Below are 17,771 nucleotides of genomic sequence, written 5' to 3' on the forward strand. Positions count from 1 at the left end.
TTGCAGGGAGTGGGGGCTCCTCTCCAGCTGTGGTGCTTGGGCTTCTCATTGCAGTGGCTTCTCTTCAGTAGTTGCGGTTCCCGGGCTCCGAAGCACAGGCCCAACAGTTGTGAAGCATGGACTTAGTCGCTCCGCAGCACATGAGTTCCTCCCAAACTAAGGATCAAACCTGTGTTTCCTGCACTGGCAGGTGGATTCTCTACCACTGAGCCCCCAGGGAAGCTACCGCTTTGCCTGTGACATGCACACTTTCTAATGTGCTTCAGTCCATCTGTTTTTTAAAGACTTTTGACCCACGATCGGAAACATTTTCCCATTTGCATCCCTATAAATATTTTTGAACTCTATTCTGGGGCACAGTTACTTAGAAAGTTACTTAGAAGTTAGCTGATGTTTGAGGGAAAGAAAAAAGAAATAAAATAGATAACCAACAAGAACTCACCATGTAGCACAGGAAACTCTGCTCAATATTAGGTAAAAACCTAAACAGGAAAAGAATTTGACACAGAATAGGTATGTGTATAGCTTAATTATGCTGTCCACTGAAAACTAACATGCCATTGTTAATCAACTATGTTAGTCTCTCAGTCATGTCTGACTCTTTGCAACCCCATGAACTGTAGCCCACCAGGCTCCTCTGTCCAAGCAAGAATACTGGAAATTCTCCATGCAAGAATACTAAAATGGGTACCCATTCCCTTCTCCAGGGGATCTTTCCAATCTAGAGATCAAATCCAGGTCTCCTTAATCAACCATACTCCAGTGTAAAAAAAGAATTTTTTAAAAAATAAACAATAAAACCAGGAGAAGAGCTCCATTTAGTCCAGGGCTGATTATTTCACACCCGTGAGGCAAGACCCTTCTGAGTATTCCACCCAATGACCCGGGAATTAAGACACCTTTAAGTCTGGTGATCGGAAGTGCATGCTGTTCCCACCCCTGTGTGATGCCAAGTGGTGAGCCCCAGTGATTTCAGGAGGGTCTTCACTCACGTGGATGTGCAGCTCCCTGCCTAGTCAGGAGCCTCCGCAGAGTTCCAGGGTTCTGCTCAAAGGCAGGATTTCTCCTCTTTGGTATTCTGTCCTAGACACTCCAATCACTTTGGTGTCCCCAGAATTCAGACTCCATTTCCTCAATAAAGGAGACACCAATCCTTGCCCTGTGGCCAGGAAAGTCTCCCCAGGAAGAAAGATGGGTGCCAGGAGCCGGTGAGGCATTCCACTCGTGACAAAGGTCATGAGGAAGGAGGCTCGGCATACGCAAAGGCAGGATTGAGCCTCAGGAGTCCGCCCGGATATTCTCGAGCATCTACCCCCCAAAAACCCAGAGTCTGCCTACTTTATTGCTTTGTGCTCTCACCTCTGACATTACTGGGGGCTGTCCCCTACCACCATCTCTCTCTCTCTGTCAAAGAGTTAACTTACAGCTCCAATTAATAAAGTTCCTGGGCAATTAGGAGTGTTTAAATCCAAACCTCTCAGATGGCTCTCTAACTCGCCTGACAAGTTTACCCGGACTCCTGCAGCTATGCATACGATTCTTTACAGTCTCCCAGCCTCCAGAGGCACGGGAAGCTTAAGATATTCAAATAGCTTAGAGCCTCTCAGAGAGTTAGAAACTGTCAGAATAAGACTAGTAAGGGATTTCATTGATGAGTCAATGCTTGCTGCCAAGTTTTCACATCCCCTGAATTGTATCCTTGAATATGTATTAATTAATAGTTGGTATATAGAAAAAATAAGTAGGGGCCTTGGTGTTAGTAACTTTAGACCCTTAAGGTAATAAATTCTTTCCTTTGTTGTAAACCCATTACACATCCGCCCTATAGGAATGCAATTTTATCTTTAGAAGATGGCGCCAAACCTTAAAATAATTACTCTTAGAGAAAATAAGTCTTTGTTGACAAGTCCTTGTCAAGAGTCATAAAATGTTAGTAGGCCTTCTGGCCAGAAGATGATGTAAATCACCTAAACCATTTGTATACGATAAATTTGCAGGAAAGAAACCCTGGTTTTTGATAAGGATCAAAAACTGCTGACTTTGCATTCCCTATTATCCTCTATGTGTAACTTAGGGTATAAAAGCCCCTGTTGAAAATAAAGCTACGGGCCTTGCTCACCAGCGCAAGGTCTCCCCATGTCATTCTTCCCTTTAACTTCCAGCTGAGTCTCCATCTGGAGTGCGGAACCCACCACGCTTACTAATTATGCCTGGGCTTCTAAGACCCACTCGAGAAGGTGTCTAGGGTGAGGCACCTTCCGCTATTCGAGAGGGCACCTGCGGCCTACGTAAGTGGTGCAAACTTCTTGTCTTGAAGTTTTATTGGTCTCCCGCGTAAACCAAGCTACTCAGCCTCTTTTCTCCACTGAATTTTCCTACTGAGCTATCCTCATTCTATTACTCTTTATATCTCTAATTACCATTTGAATAGGTCGCCGACGCCGTCTCCCCTTCGAATACCCTGGATCAGCTGGGGCTGGTCCTCGGCAGATGGGGAAATTTCATTGTTCACATCATTTGGATCCTGTCTCTCAGGAACCAAACCCGTGACTTCTCAGTGTCTGTTCCATATATTTTGCTTTGCCCTGTTTGTCTATTTATTTCCCTTGTTTCAGAGCATAAATCTACTCCCGTTTGTTCTCTCTACATTGGCCAGAAGCAACATGCAACTGCCACACTGTTTTAACTACTGCTCCTTCTGTTATGTGGTTGACATCAGTGGGTCTGATGCTACTGCTGCTGCTAAGTCGCTTCAGTCGTGTCCGACTCTGTGCGACCCCATAGACAGCAGCCCACCAGGCTCCCCAGTCCCTGGGATTCTCCAGGCAAGAACCCTGGAGTGGGTTGCCATTTCCTCCTCCAATGCATGAAAGTGAAAAGTGAAAGTGAAGTCGCTCAGTCGTGTCCAACTCTTCGCGACCCCATGGACTGCACCCACCAGGCTCCTACGTCCATGGGATCTTCCAGGCAAGAGTACTGGAGTGGGTGCCATTGCCTTCTCCGATCAGTGGGTCTAGTTCAGGTTTATTCCACTGAAGTTTTGGAAACACCTTATCAATTCATACAGGTTTATTTTTCATGCGTTCTTTAGAATCAACTTATCTATGAAATAATCCTCTTTTGTTTATTGGTGTCCATGAAATGCATAGGCTAATTTCCAGGAAAAAAATATACAATAAAGCCTTCTATACAATAAAACCTTTTACATTTCAAGAATAGGATGTGTTTATTATTCCAACCCTGTACACATTCCTCAGGTGCATTTGTCCTACAGATTGTGTATGTATCCTGGTTTATTCCTACCTATTGTAACCACTTTTGTTGATTTGGGAAACTGACACTATTATTTCCTTAGTATTAACTGTTATTCTTGTTTGGGAAAGTTACTTTTTTCATATGTGTCTTGTATGCAGGAACATTACTGAATTCTGTTGTTTATTCAAATGTTTTTATTTGCATATTTTGTTATCTTTTCATACTATTCTCTCACAGATACTATTCTGAAATAATTTATGACTGATTTGTGTTTTTAAATACAGGTCTTTTTGCTTTTTGACAAACTTTATTTTTATAAGTTTACTAGATTCTAGTTCTACCTCTTACTTTTCTCCGTATCAATTATTAATAGAAAGCTTGTTTGAGAAAATCTCATTGATAATTCCTTTCTACTCTTACCTATTCTTTTGGACTTCAAGGGAGTGTCAAGTGAATTTATAAGATAATTTTCTTAAAATAATTAAGACTGTTCAAGAGAGAGATTTTACTTAAATATTAAAAGTTAGCATAGCACTTTATCTTATAAATATTCAAAACTAAAGAGATAGTAGCATAAGAATGGTAAGTGGGCTTGATTGTGTTAAGAATTTAAACTATGTGTGTATGAATTACAGATTCAGTCTTAACATAAATAATTTACATTAGGAGAAGAAGCTTAAGCCCATGACTCATTTATATGCAAATATGCATCATCTAATGTTGGACTTTGAGAAAGGACACAATTAAAAGAAAGCAGATGTGCTAAGTATTACAAAGGTGAATATTTTTCTGGTATTTAATTTTTTTAAAATCTAAAAATGTTGTGATATCTACTAATTGGATCAGTGTTACATTTGGAGATAATGATATCTAAATTTCAGCAGCCTTCCATAGGAATGTGTTCATGCACTTCGGAAATCAACGGGAATAACTGAGGCTACATTAAGCATTTTGGGTATCAAAGGCTTAACACAGGAAATAGCATCTTATACAACTTCTGAGGATGAGGAAAGCTGCTGTAACTGTCTCAGTCCACCTGATATACTCAAGCGTGTGCTTTTTAGACCCACTTGGAAACTGTATTGTTGGAAGAGGGTATTTGCTATGGCCAGTGTGTTCTCTTGGCAAAACTCTGTCAGTCTTTACCCTGTTTCATTCTGTACTCCAAGGCCAAATCTGCCTGTTACTCCGGGTATTTCTTGACTTCTTACTTTTGCATTCCAGTCCCCTATAATGAAAAGGACATCTTTTTTTGGGTGATAGTTCTAGAAGCTCTTGTAAGTCTTCATAGAACCGTTCAACTTCAGCTTCTTCAGCATTACTGGTCGGGGCATAGACTTGGATTACTGTGATATTGAATGGTTTGCCTTGGAAATGAACAGAGACCATTCTGTAATTTTTGACATTGTATCCAAGTACTGCATTTCAGACTCTTTTGTTGACTATGATGGCTACTCTATTTCTTCTAAGGGATTCTTGCCCACAGTAGTAGATATAATAGACATCTGAGTTTATTCACCCATTCCAGTCCATTTTAGTTTGCTGATTCCTAAAATGTCAATGTTCATTCTTGGCATATCCTTTATGACCACTTCCAATTTGCCTTGATACATGGGCCTAACATTCCAGGTTCCTATACAATATTGCTCTTTATAGCACTGGACTTTACTTCCATCACCAGTCACATCCACAACTGGGTGATGTTTTTGCTTTGGCTCCATCGCTTCATTTTTTCTGGATTTGTTTCTCCACTGATCTCCAGTAGCCTATTGGGCACCTACTGACCTGGGGAGTTCATCTTTCAGTGTCCTGTCTTTTTGCCTTTTCATACTGTTTATGGGGTTCTTACTGTTCATGGGGTTCATATTGTTCATGGGGTTCTTCAGTGGAGAAATATTATTTATATATATACTGTTCAAGAGGATCTCAAGGAAGAATACTGAAGTGGTTTGCATTCCCTTCTCCAGTGGATCACGTTTGGTCAGAGTAAAAAAAACATGGAGTAACAGGCAAATTTAGCTTTGGAGTATAGAATGAAGCAGGGCAAAACTAACAGAGTTTTGCCAAGAGAATGCAAACACCCTCTTCCAACAACACAAGAGAAGACTCTACACATGGATGTCACCAGACAGTCAATTCCAAAATCAGATTGATTATATTCTTTGAAGCCAAAGATGGGGATGCTCTATACAGTCAGCAAAAATGAGACTGAGAGCTACCATGGCTAAGATCATGAACTCCTTATTGCCAAATTCAGACTTAAATTGAAGAAAGGGAAAACCACTAGACCATTCAGGTATGACCTAAATAAAATCCCTTACGACTATACAGTGGAAGTGAGAAATAGATTCAAGGGATTAGATCTGATAGAGTGCCTGAAGAACTATGGACAGAGGTTCATGACATTATACAGGAGGCAATGATCAAGACCAACCCCAAGGAAAAGAAATGCAAAAAGAAAAAACGGTTGTCTGAGTAGGCCTTAGAAATAGCTGAGAAAAGAAGAGAAGCTAAAGGCAAAGGAGAAAAGGAAACATCTACCCATTTGAATGCAGAGTTCCAAAGAATAGCAGGAAGAGATAAGAAAGCCTTCCTCAGTGATCAATGCAAAGAAATAGAGGAAAACAATAGAATGGGAAAGCCTAGAGACCTCTTCAAGAAAATTAGATATACCAAGGGAACATTTCATGCAAAGATGGGCACAATAAAGGGCAGAAATGGTATGGACCTAACAGAAGCAGATGATATTAAGAAGAAGTGGTATGAATACACAGAAGAGCTATACAAAAATGATCTTCATGACCCAGATAATTACGATGGTGTGATCATTCACCTAGAGTCAGACACCCTGGAGTATGAAGTTAAGTGGGCCTTAGGAAGCATCACTACGAACAAAGTTAGTGGAGGTGATGGAATTCCAGTTGAGCTATTTCAAATCCTGAAAGATGATGCTGTGAAAATGCTGCACTCAATATGCCAGCAAATTTGGAAAACTCAGCAGTGGCCACAGGACTGGAAAAGGTCAGTATTCATTCCAATCCTAAAGAAAGGCAATGCCAAAGATTGCTCAAACTACCGTACCATTGCACTCATCTCACATGCTAGTAAAGTAATGCTCAAAATCTCCAATCTAGGCTTCAACAGTACATGAACCATGAACTTCCAGATGTTCAAGCTGGATTTAGAAAAGGCAAATGAACCCGAGATCAAATTGCCAACATCTGTTGGATCATTGAAAAAACAAGAGAGTTCCAGAAAAACATCTACTTCTGCTTTCTTGACTATGCCAAAGCCTTTGACTGTGTGGATCACAACAAACTGTGGAAAATTCTTAAAGAAATGGGAATACCAGACCACCTGACCTGCCCCCTGAGAAATCTCTATGCAGGTAAGAAGCAACAGTTAGAACTGGACATGGAACAACAGACTAGTTTCAAATCAGGAAAGGATTACGTCAAGGCTGCATATTGTCACCCTGCTTATTTCACTTGTATGTAGAGTACATCATGAGAAATGCTGGACTGGATGAAGCACAAGCTGGAATCAAGATTTCCAGGAGAAATATCAATAACCTCGGATATGCAGATGACACAACCCTTTTGGCAGAAAGTAAAGAAGAACTAAAGGGCCTCTTGATCAAAGTGAAAGAGGAGAGTGAAAAATCACTTTTTATAAGAGCCTTTTGGGAGAAATTGTTTCAAATGTGTAGACTCTTGCTCCTTGCAAGAAAAGTTACGACCAACTTAGACAGCGTATTAAAAAGCAGAGACATTACTTTGCCAACAAAGGTCCTATGGTTTTTCGAGTAGTCATGTTTGGATGTGAGAGTTGGACTATAAAGAAGAATGAACGTCAAAGAATTGATGCTTTTGAACTGTGGTGTTGGAGAAGAGTCTTGAGAGTCACTTGGAATACTATTCAGTCATTAAAAATTATATATATATATATATATATATATACACACACACACACACACACACACACATATACTGACACATACACAAAGGATCCTTATCCATTCATCTGTTGATGGACATTAGGTTGTTTCCATGTCTTGGCTATTGTAAGCAGTGCTTTTACTGACATAGGGGTGCAATTTGCATTTCTGCCAACAGTATAAGATGGTTCCTTTTTCTCCACAACCTCACCAACATTTGTTATCTGTAGACTTCTTACTTATGGCTCTTCTGAGCAGTATAAGGTGGTTCCTCATTGTTATTTTAATTTTCAGCACTAAGATTAGTATCCTAGGAAAACACTAAACTGTTTCAAAGATATTAAAAGCAATCATTCAATGAATAAGAAAATATAAGGTATCAACAGTATAATATATGTGGATGAACTGTTATTTCATGTTACGTTTCTCTCATATTACTCTTCCTCCTTCTGTCCTATCAATAGTCACTAAGAGGAAGCTCCTCTTGTGGCTGAGTGGGACCATACAGCCTGTTCCTGTCAATGGAAAGTGAGTGAGGTGATGGGGGGGTGTCCAGTTCACTGGAGTTGACATGAAGTTATTGCCTCAACACTCTGCACTGTCACATGAGTTTTCATTTTAGAAATAAGTAAAATAAAAAAGCAAATATTAATGCTGAACTAATCCCAACTTGTGTAAAAGTATTAAATTAATATACTAATATTTCTCTGCTGACTGCCATACAGATCCTTGTCCTAAAGGGAATGAGAACCTGCAGAAAAGTTACCTTCATTATAAAGTAATGAAGAAGAATCTGAAGTGTACTGATGAAACACAATTTTTATAAGAACAGAAACGAGACCCTTTTTTAGTTTCACTCATTTGCATGTAGTATGATTATGTGCAGTTTTCAAATATATGCCTTTTATAACCTTGTTTTGGCTAGAAAACAGAGTCTTGGGTTGCACTCATTATTGTGAGGAAAAAAAAAATAGAGGTTATCTGAATTTCTACTGGAAACTTTGAGTAAGCAATGAGAGAATAAACATATTTATGGTTTCTGAAACACTTTCTATTAAGACAGAAAGGAGATTTGAGAAATTACTTGTTAGGAACATGCTATCCCTTTTATTCACCTAAATACATCTTATTGAATTGTTTCTGAATGAAGGAATGAAGTGAATTATTTGTGTAATGCATTTACTTCTCTGTCTCTATAGCAAGGCTTTCAAAATTAGAAATTTTATTCCCTTCACCTAACAAAATCTGCCACATTAATTTTTGTGAATGAATAAAAGTGGAAATTACAGTCAGATGTGCCTGAACAGTTTTTTTCCCAACAGCAAATCCTAATATTTCTCTGTGCAAAAGGGTTTTAATTATGTACTCACATCACACCAATTTACTTCTCTTATGTTACTGTCCCCTTATGCTATGAAGTTCAAATAAAATCTACATCATTAATATTATTCAGTCACCAATTCTATATTTACTTTGCAATGTCACATACATTTTTACTACAAAAAATACTACAAAGGTAGATACACTGCATTTCCCCAAAGAGACGTTAATATTTAAGTACATACGTAAAGTTTTATTGTGTAACTCCAGGTCATCTGAGTTAAGATCTAAGTAGACTTAATCATTAGCAGCTGCCTGAATTAAAGCTTCTTTGGGGATTATCTACGATTTGCTTAAAATTTGAGAACAATTAACAGAAGCATTGCACTATGCTAGGTACATATTACAGCTCTGACAAAGATTTTTTACAGATCATATACTTCCAGACAATTTTTTGGGCCTAAAATTAGCTTCACTCAAAAGATATTGTCTTGTAGATGCATTATCTAAAAAATTTAGGCAAAGTGATTTAAAAATGAATAAACACAAATAATAAATAACACATATCCATGTAATCTAAGGGTTAGAGTAATATTATACTTAAATTCTACTTTTTATGTATTAGATTCTCAAGCACATCACTGCAAAATGCAGTTCACAATGCTGAATGGGAGTGGCACATGGGGACTATGAATAGTTATGTCCCTGTGGGGCTTCCCATGTAGCTCAGCTGGTAAAGAATCCGCCTGCAGTGTGGGAGACCTGGGCGCAATCCCTGGGCTGGGAAGATACCCTGGAGAAGGGAAGGGCTACCCACTCCAGTATTCTGGTCTGGAGAATTCCATGGACTGTATAGTTCACGGAGTTGCCAAGAATCGGACACAATTGAGCGACTTTCATGCGTTAGTTGCTCAGTCATGTCTGACTCTTTGGGGCCCTGTGGACTGTAGCCCCAGGCTCCTCTCTCCATGTGATTCTCCAGGCAAGAATACTGGAGTGGGTTGCCATTCCCTCCTCCAGGGGATATTCTTCACCCAGGAAATGAACCTGGGTGTCCCACGGTGCAGGCAGATTCTTTATCATCTGGGCCACTCAGAGACAATATAAGTTTATAGAACTTTGAGAAACACTGAGTCCCTGCCACTTTACATGTTTGTAAAGAAAACTTAAAATAAATAGATATAGAAATTCAGTAGACTTCCTCAAAAAGGGAATATGAGGAGTCGTGTGTGTATGTGTGTGTGTGTGTGTGTGTGTGTGTGTGTACAGACCTCGAGAGCGGGTGCATCCTGCAGCTGTCTCAGAACTGGGAAGCCACATAGAACAGACTCCCTAGTGTACTCGCCACTGTGACCTGCAGTAACACAGACAGTTTTTCAGGATAGAATGTAGCATCCTTGGCATAACTGTGTTACTGCTCCCTATCAGCGGCTTTATTTGTGTTTGTTTGGTCATATAAAAAGGACTGCACTTTAAAATTATTATGATGTATGAAATAAATAAAAATATAAATGAGTGGGATTAATGTTGTTATTTTGATCTAAAGCTTGATTATATGTTCTGTCACTGGTACCTATTTCAATTTGTAACTAGGCCTTCATGACAATAGAGACAGTAAATCTGTTATTTGAGATATCTATGACTTTTTTTGTAATTAACTATGGAGGAATCAATTATTATAGAGGAAGCACAGTAATTACTAAGTCTTGTAATTTTATCTCATAGATGACTAAACATTTTGAAGACAATTATATATTAATAAAGAAAATATAGACATACATAATAAGGAATATTATAACAGATTATTTCACTTGTTCATTAAGCAGAGAAAATTGACATTCCTCCACCAGGAAATATATGTAATCACAATGCATCATGTAGAGAACAATTATATTGTCTTGATGAATAAATGAAAATTGATGTTTTTATGCATCAAATTTTTGGTCTATAGTTTACCTGAATTTGATGATTTTTAAAACATCAATGAAGTTATTCACTCTGTTAGAATGTTGAATTAACTCTGCAATTATACTGAAGAATAGTATGCCAACTTTTGGTTCTTTGGCAGATTTTTAGATTTATGAAATACTAGCTTAGCATTTAATATAGTTTTGCATTTCCTGTAATAATAAAACAAACTAGTGAAGCTTGCTTAAAGCAGCCAGTGTAAAGCATTGAAGACGACAGAAAAATCTTGACAGAAAGTGTGGCTCAAATTGCAAATACTCCATCAGAACCAGCAGCAATGTAAACTCTGGTCTGCATGAAATCACTAAACTGAAGAAAAAAAAAAAAAAACTATATGCGCACGATGGAGCTCTTCAGTGTTTAATACCTCCCTGTGTGTGCATTTCATTTTCATATGCATGTTTTCGTCAGTTCATTAGTGTATATAGGAACAACTTTTCTATGGATTAAAATGAATATAAAACTCCTTATATTTTTTCCATGGATTAAACTGATAACCTCTCAAGAGTCTTCCCCAACACCACAGTTCAAAAGCATCAATTTTTCGGCACTCAGCTTTCTTATGTTCCAACTCTCACATCCGTACCTGACCACTGGAAAAACCATAGCTTTGACAATACAGACTTTTGTCGGCAAAGTAATGTCTCTGCTTTTTAATATGCTGTCTAGGTTGATCATAGCTTTTCTTCCAAGGAGCAAGTGTCTACACATTTGAAACAATTTCTCCCAAATGGCTCTTATAAAAAGGATTCCTGTTCTATATTATATATTGCCAAGATAATTAAAATTTAGTTATTTCAAAATAACCTTTTCAAAGATTTTCCATCATAACAGTAAAGTAAAGGTATTTACTAAGCCACCATAAAGATGTTTAAATTGAAACTGAAACACGTGAGGCAATTAGTCCATCATGTTTATTTGTTTTCCTCATCCATAAACATACTGAAACATTCAATATGTGTCATATATTTGAGGAGCTATACTTTTTTCAGCATTTTCTTCTTAAATAAGCTTTATTGTTTAGCAATTATTTTAAAATGAATACTAAAATTAGTTTATTTGAAAGAATCAGTCAAGGAGAATTAAAAATTAATTACATTTCCAACTTCTCAGATGACAGACCCAGCTTTGTGTTTAGAGGCTGATATTTTCTTTCATAACATTTTTTATTTTTTTCCTTCCCTAATTATTCAATGAACAAAAATTAAGTTAATTTTCAATAATTAAATAATATTATTCAATACTTTAAAATTCCTTACAAATATTATTGTTTGGGGGCTGTTTACTCTAAACTCCTTCAAGTTATTTGAGAAGTATATATTAAAATGACTGAAACCTGAGTTAACTGTTACCTTATGAATTTTTCTAGTGTATCATTAATGATATTTTGTATTTTTGTAATGTACTTTCCATATTCAAATGAGGTTGTAGGTTGTTACCTGACACTCACCTGTGACATTTCACATTCTATGTGCTGTCATCAAAGTTTGCTCTTTCTTTAAACTCCCTTAGTGGCAAAATGAGAAAGTCTATAGAATGGACAAGAATAATTTAGGTCTTAAAATCTTTAGCTTACATACTTCTAAAATTTGGGAAAATATTTTGCTCATTTGTTTTTTTTGCTGGAAATTTGCTAAAGCAACTCTCCTTCCACACTCCTGAACATCAAGCAGAGTGGTACAATCTCTTTACAGGAGTGGTAATTATATCATATATTTGCACAAGAAAATAAATATCCATAACCCTGTCCTCTAATGCAGTCAATGTTTTCAGGGTATTATTAATACAGAAGTCTCTTTCTGTATTTTTTTTCTCATAATGTAACATTCTAAGTTATCACTAATGAATGAGTGATGCTTTTTTCAACATATATTTTACAGTTTTCCACAATAATGTAGGGAACACAGCTAACTGTTAAATTCATTATGCAATCATAGTACTCTATAAATACAGGATAGAGATGATTTCTAGGGATACTTATCCAAGGTTTTTCGGTCATGATATTTTATGTTCAAAGAGGTCATATTTTAGTTTGATGATTTCAGATTATTCTAGTGATTTACAAAGATGTAGTTGATTAGCTTCCAATTTTTCTCTCTCTTCTCTTTCCTAATTGAAAATGTCTTTAACCTGCCTCCTTCATGATTCTGTTCTATATGAATTTCGACATACAGTGTTCTGACCTTTCTGTATCAATTCAGATTTACTTTCAGCTCCTAGGAACAAACATCCTGACTTCAGACATCAGTATTCATAAGGATTTATTCCCTTCCATAAAAGAGCAGTGGAAGTTGGCTGAACAGGGCTCACAGCGCAGATCTACTAAGTTGTCAGAATGTACTTGAATCTGTTTTGCCACTTTCAGTATAAAGCTTCCAGCCATAAGAACACCTAGAGAACAGCAGCCCCCATGCCCATTAAGTCAACATTCCTGAAAGCTGATAAAAAGAAGCCTACTCAATATATTCACCTATGTTCGACGCCAACATTAATGAGACGGAACCAAGTTTTTAGAGTGGAAGTGAACACAATGTTTAAAGCATAATTTTTTAATTACAAATTTTCTTAAATGAGTAATTAAATAAAAGGTACATTTGGAGAATCTTAAGGTTGTTGAAAAATTCATTTTATTATAGGCAGAGAGTTTTCCAGATTTGGGTTTATATTTTATATAAACCTGGTCATATAAAATTGTGGTTTAACAAATCATTCTTTTAGTTAAATTTAAACTCTTTTTTTTTTTTTTTTTACTTTTGCAAGAAAGTCAGACCTCAAATATCAGTGCTACCAAAAATGGTAATGAACTGAAGCTGGTCCATATCAATGAGTCTGCTTGCACACTCTGTGTTACCAATCTATTGATCATATCCAGAAATAAGAAGGTACATCACCAGTAATTGATCATGCATTTGGACCATTAATAGTTTAACATATCAACCACTCTACCAAACTGATTTACTCCTAAAGTTGCATATTTATTTATAAGATTTATTAAAAATATTTATACCTATCTCTATGCAGAGCATAAAGTTTATAGTGATTGGACTATTAAAAAGTTATAAATTGTCAAAAGCTCATAGAAATGAATTTTATTTAATGGCTGTTGATTTCCCAATAAGCAGCTTATTATGCACTACAATATCTTCATGAAATATGAAACCCTGAAAGTTAATATTTTTGAGTGGAGGTAATATCGTTCTCAGTAGCAATATGGTAATCTCCTTGTGATTTGCTAGCATGTTTTTCTGCACATGCTTCTGCCACAAACACTTTATTAATGCATTAAATCTGCCATTAAAATAAAATGACTTAAATCACTGAAAATGGTACTGTCTACTTAAATTATTCATCCCAATACTTTGTGCCAAGGGAAAAGTTAAATTAAAACTCTGAAACTCATGAAATCCATGCCCAAGAAATTTTTTCATGGATTATACTGAAAATAGCATGCTATTAATTTTGAGATGCCTGTGGCTTCATTTGAAATTCACAGCTCTTCTAAATATTTTCTTCTTAAATTTTTAATAGCTGAGAGAAACCTGAGAATTTTAGCATACATGCCCTGAAATGAGCACAGAGATCTGAGGCCTGTCTTCTCAGTTTAGTTAGAGATTTTAGCACTCTGCTTTAGTAACGTATCTACTATTAGACCAATCAGATCTAAAGAATTCTAGTCTTGAACTGCCTTGTCTGCAAGCATGTAATGTTTCCCTAAATGCATGTCAAGTGGTTTTTGTCTCAGTGAATCAGAGTCAGTGAATTAGCAAGTATTTTTCCAGATTCCTTATATATATGAAACATATACGCGTTAACATACGACATTTGTTTTTCTCTTTCTGACTTCACTTTGTCTGACAGACTCTACGTTCATCTAGGATTACAGATAGACATAGAGAGTGGACTTGAGGACACAGGGCAGGAAAGAGAGGAGGGGACAAATTGAGACAGTAGCCTTGACATATATATACTACCATGTGCAAGATCGGAGAAGGCGATGGCACCCACTCCAGTACTCTTGCCTGGAAAATCCCATGGACAGAGGAGCCTGGTAGGCTGCAGTCCACGGGGTCACAAAGAGTGGGACACGACTGAGCGACTTCACTTTCACTTTTCACTTTCATGCACTGGAGAAGGAAATGGCAACCCACTCCAGTGTTCTTGCCTGGAGAATCCCAGGGACGGGGGAGCCTGGTGGGCCATCTATGGGGTCGCACAGAGTCGGACACGACTGAAGCGACTTAGCAGCAGTAGTATGTGTAAGATAGCCAGCTAGTGGGAAGCTGCTGTACAAGACAGGGAGCTCAGCTTGGTGCTCCGTGATGACCTAGAGGGGCCAGATGAGGGGTGGGAGGGAGATTCAGGAGGGAGGGAGCTCAGCTTGGTGCTCTGTGATGACCTAGAGGGGCGGGATGTGGGTGGGAGGGAGATTCAGGAGGGAGGGGATATATACATAGAGCCGATTCCGATGCCACACAGCAGAAACCCACACAACATTGTAAGGCAATTAGACTCCAATTTAAGATATAATAATTTTGAAAGCAATAATAAAAAAAGGAAAAGAAGTCTTGATATCTGTATCTGAGGCATACCATCGACATCTGAACTGTCTTCAGCTGACATCCAACCATCTCTTTGCTCCTGTGTCTGTCTGAGTCATTGTTATAAGCTCTATATCCAGGCTGATCTAAAACTTGACCTCCTGATGGCTTTTCACATGCCTCTAAGATCAGGTTGGTGGTTCTCCTTCTCCTCAACACCTCCATTCTGCACTGTGTCTAGGAAGTTCCAGCATGCCCCTGGTGTTTCTTAAATTATTTCTGAACAAGTTTATCTAAACAATATATTTCATTTGCCAGTGGGAAGAAATTAATACATAAAGTTTAAATCAACTGCACATAAAAATCAACAATAAGAACAGAGAATGGCAACATAGAGGGGTGGGATGGAAGTTCAAGAAGGATGGGATATATGTATACCTATGACTGATTCATGTTGAGGTTTGACAGAAAATAACAAAATCCTGTAAAGCAATTATCCTTCAATTAAAAAATAAATTAATTTTTAAAAAGAACAGAGAATGGGATTTTACTGTGGGACTCATAATTTAGAACCTAATGAAATTCTGAGAGTATATTATAATAATTCATCAAATAGATTATATTACTTAATTCATGGTGTTCTCATGGTCTTCTTATCATAGTAGATGGAAACCAATTATTGTCTTGTCTAAGCTTCATAGATTTCCACTAAGCAAAAGCCAACAAACTTCAGACAAGAGCTATATATTCTTGTGGGGGAAAAAAATAACAGATTTTAAGTGCTGGACAATAACTTGTCATCTTCCCTGACTTCTTATCCAACTTTGTCTTTGGCACTTGTCATTTTGAATAAAGACATTTGACTAAATACACTTTTGTGACCCCTGACTACTCATCTTGGAAAAGCCAAGCACTTGAGAGAATAAAATTGTTCTGAGAAAAATCCATGAGATCAGCTCCTCTCTCTAGGACTGTCAATTCAAGTCCTAGTTCCTTTGGGAAACTGTTGAAATGTCAGTGTCATCTTAATACAAGGGTGCCGAGATAAATCTCTCATTTCACAGGAAATGAGAGGAATGAAATTAATTACTTTGAGTAAACTGAACTTACTTGTACCTCTCTGGCTTCATCGTACCTTCAATAGACCCCCAGTGGTGTGAATTGCTGTGGTGTTTTGATTTGGTTTCTATCTCCCAAGTAGGGCTTCCCAGGTGGTGCTAGTGGTAAAGAATCTGCCAGGAATCTCCTGCCAATGCAGGAGATGCAAGAGATGCAGGTTCAATTCCCAGGCCAGGAAGATCCTCTGAAGTAGGAAATAGCACCCCATTCCAATACTCTTGCCTGGAAAATTCAGAGGAGTCTGGCAGGCTACAGTCCCTGGGGCCACAAAGAGTCAAACTCAACTGAGCAAGCAAGCACACACAAATTCCCAAGTATGGCTGAAAGTTTTTGAGGGACCATGAAAAAAATATAAAAGTCTCCAGTATTTAGCATAATATTTAGTATATCAAAGGGCTTCCGTTGTGGCTCAGCTGGTAAAGAATCTGCCTGCAATGCGGGAGACCTGGGTTTGAGCCTTAGGTTTGGAAGGTCCCCTGGGGAAGGGAAAGGCTACAGACTCCAGGTTTCTGGCCTGGAAAATTCCATGGACTGTATAGTATATGGGGTCGCAAGCAGTTGGACGTGACTGAGCGACTTTCACTTCACTTAGTATATCAAAAGTAATCAACATTTGTCTGAATAGAGAAATATCATAGCTATTAACACATAATATATCTCTGGTTTTAACTAATTTTTTAGATGTTATTTATAATTTAGATTGTTATTATTTCTTATTGATTTAAGCTTGGTGCAAACTTGTTCTATTGATACTTATGCAGCTGAGAATATATGTTTTTCCTTTTTGTGTTTATATGCAATACTGCAGCTCAGCAGGCTTATGCACTCAAATTTTCATTCTATGGCTGAAAGTGTTCAAAGAGGAGAAACAGGCTAGATGTATTTCAGTGGAGCATTCTTATTTCCTTGACAGTCTTAGATCAGTGAGACACACTGTTTGTCTTTGTCTGTTAAATGCAAGAATGAATATGGAATCTAAGAAATGTTTTTTCACGTAAACTAAATATTGTTTCACATATTAGCTTCTTTATTAATTCTGAACTACTGTAATTAACACTACTTGGTCTTATGTGGTGTCCTAATATTTTACTAGATTCCATTTTAAAGTCTTCTAAGGACTTTTGTATTAATACATAAGTTTTAATGCTAATGCATATTAATCTGAATAAGATAAATTTTATTGAACGTGAACTTGTCAGTCGCTTAGTCGTGTCTGACTCTTTGTGACTGCATGGACTATAGCCCACCAGCCTCCTCTGTCCATGGGATTTTCCAGGCAAGAACATTGGAGTGGGAATGGTAACCCCACTTGGAAAGAATCCAAGAATCTTTCCAACCCAGGAATCAAGCATATTGCATTTTAGGCAGATTCTTTACCGTGTGAACTACCACGGAAGCCCATGAAGTAATGAACAAACACCCAGTCTCAGAAGCTTAAACAAGTAAGATCAATTTTTAACTAATGGTATAGATGCAAAGTATGTTGGAGAAGACTCTTGAGAGTCCCTTGGACTGCAAGGAGATCCAACCAGTCCATTCTAAAGGAGATCAGTCCTAGGTGTTCATTGGAAGGACTGATGCTAAAGCTGAAACTCCAATACTTTGGCCACCTGATGCAAAGAGTTGACTCATGG

The sequence above is a fragment of the Bos grunniens genome, chromosome 20 (assembly GCF_055505025.1).
Source record: "Bos grunniens cultivar Pamir isolate PY7600 chromosome 20, Bosgru_T2T1.0, whole genome shotgun sequence".
Taxonomy (NCBI): Eukaryota; Metazoa; Chordata; class Mammalia; order Artiodactyla; family Bovidae; genus Bos; species Bos grunniens.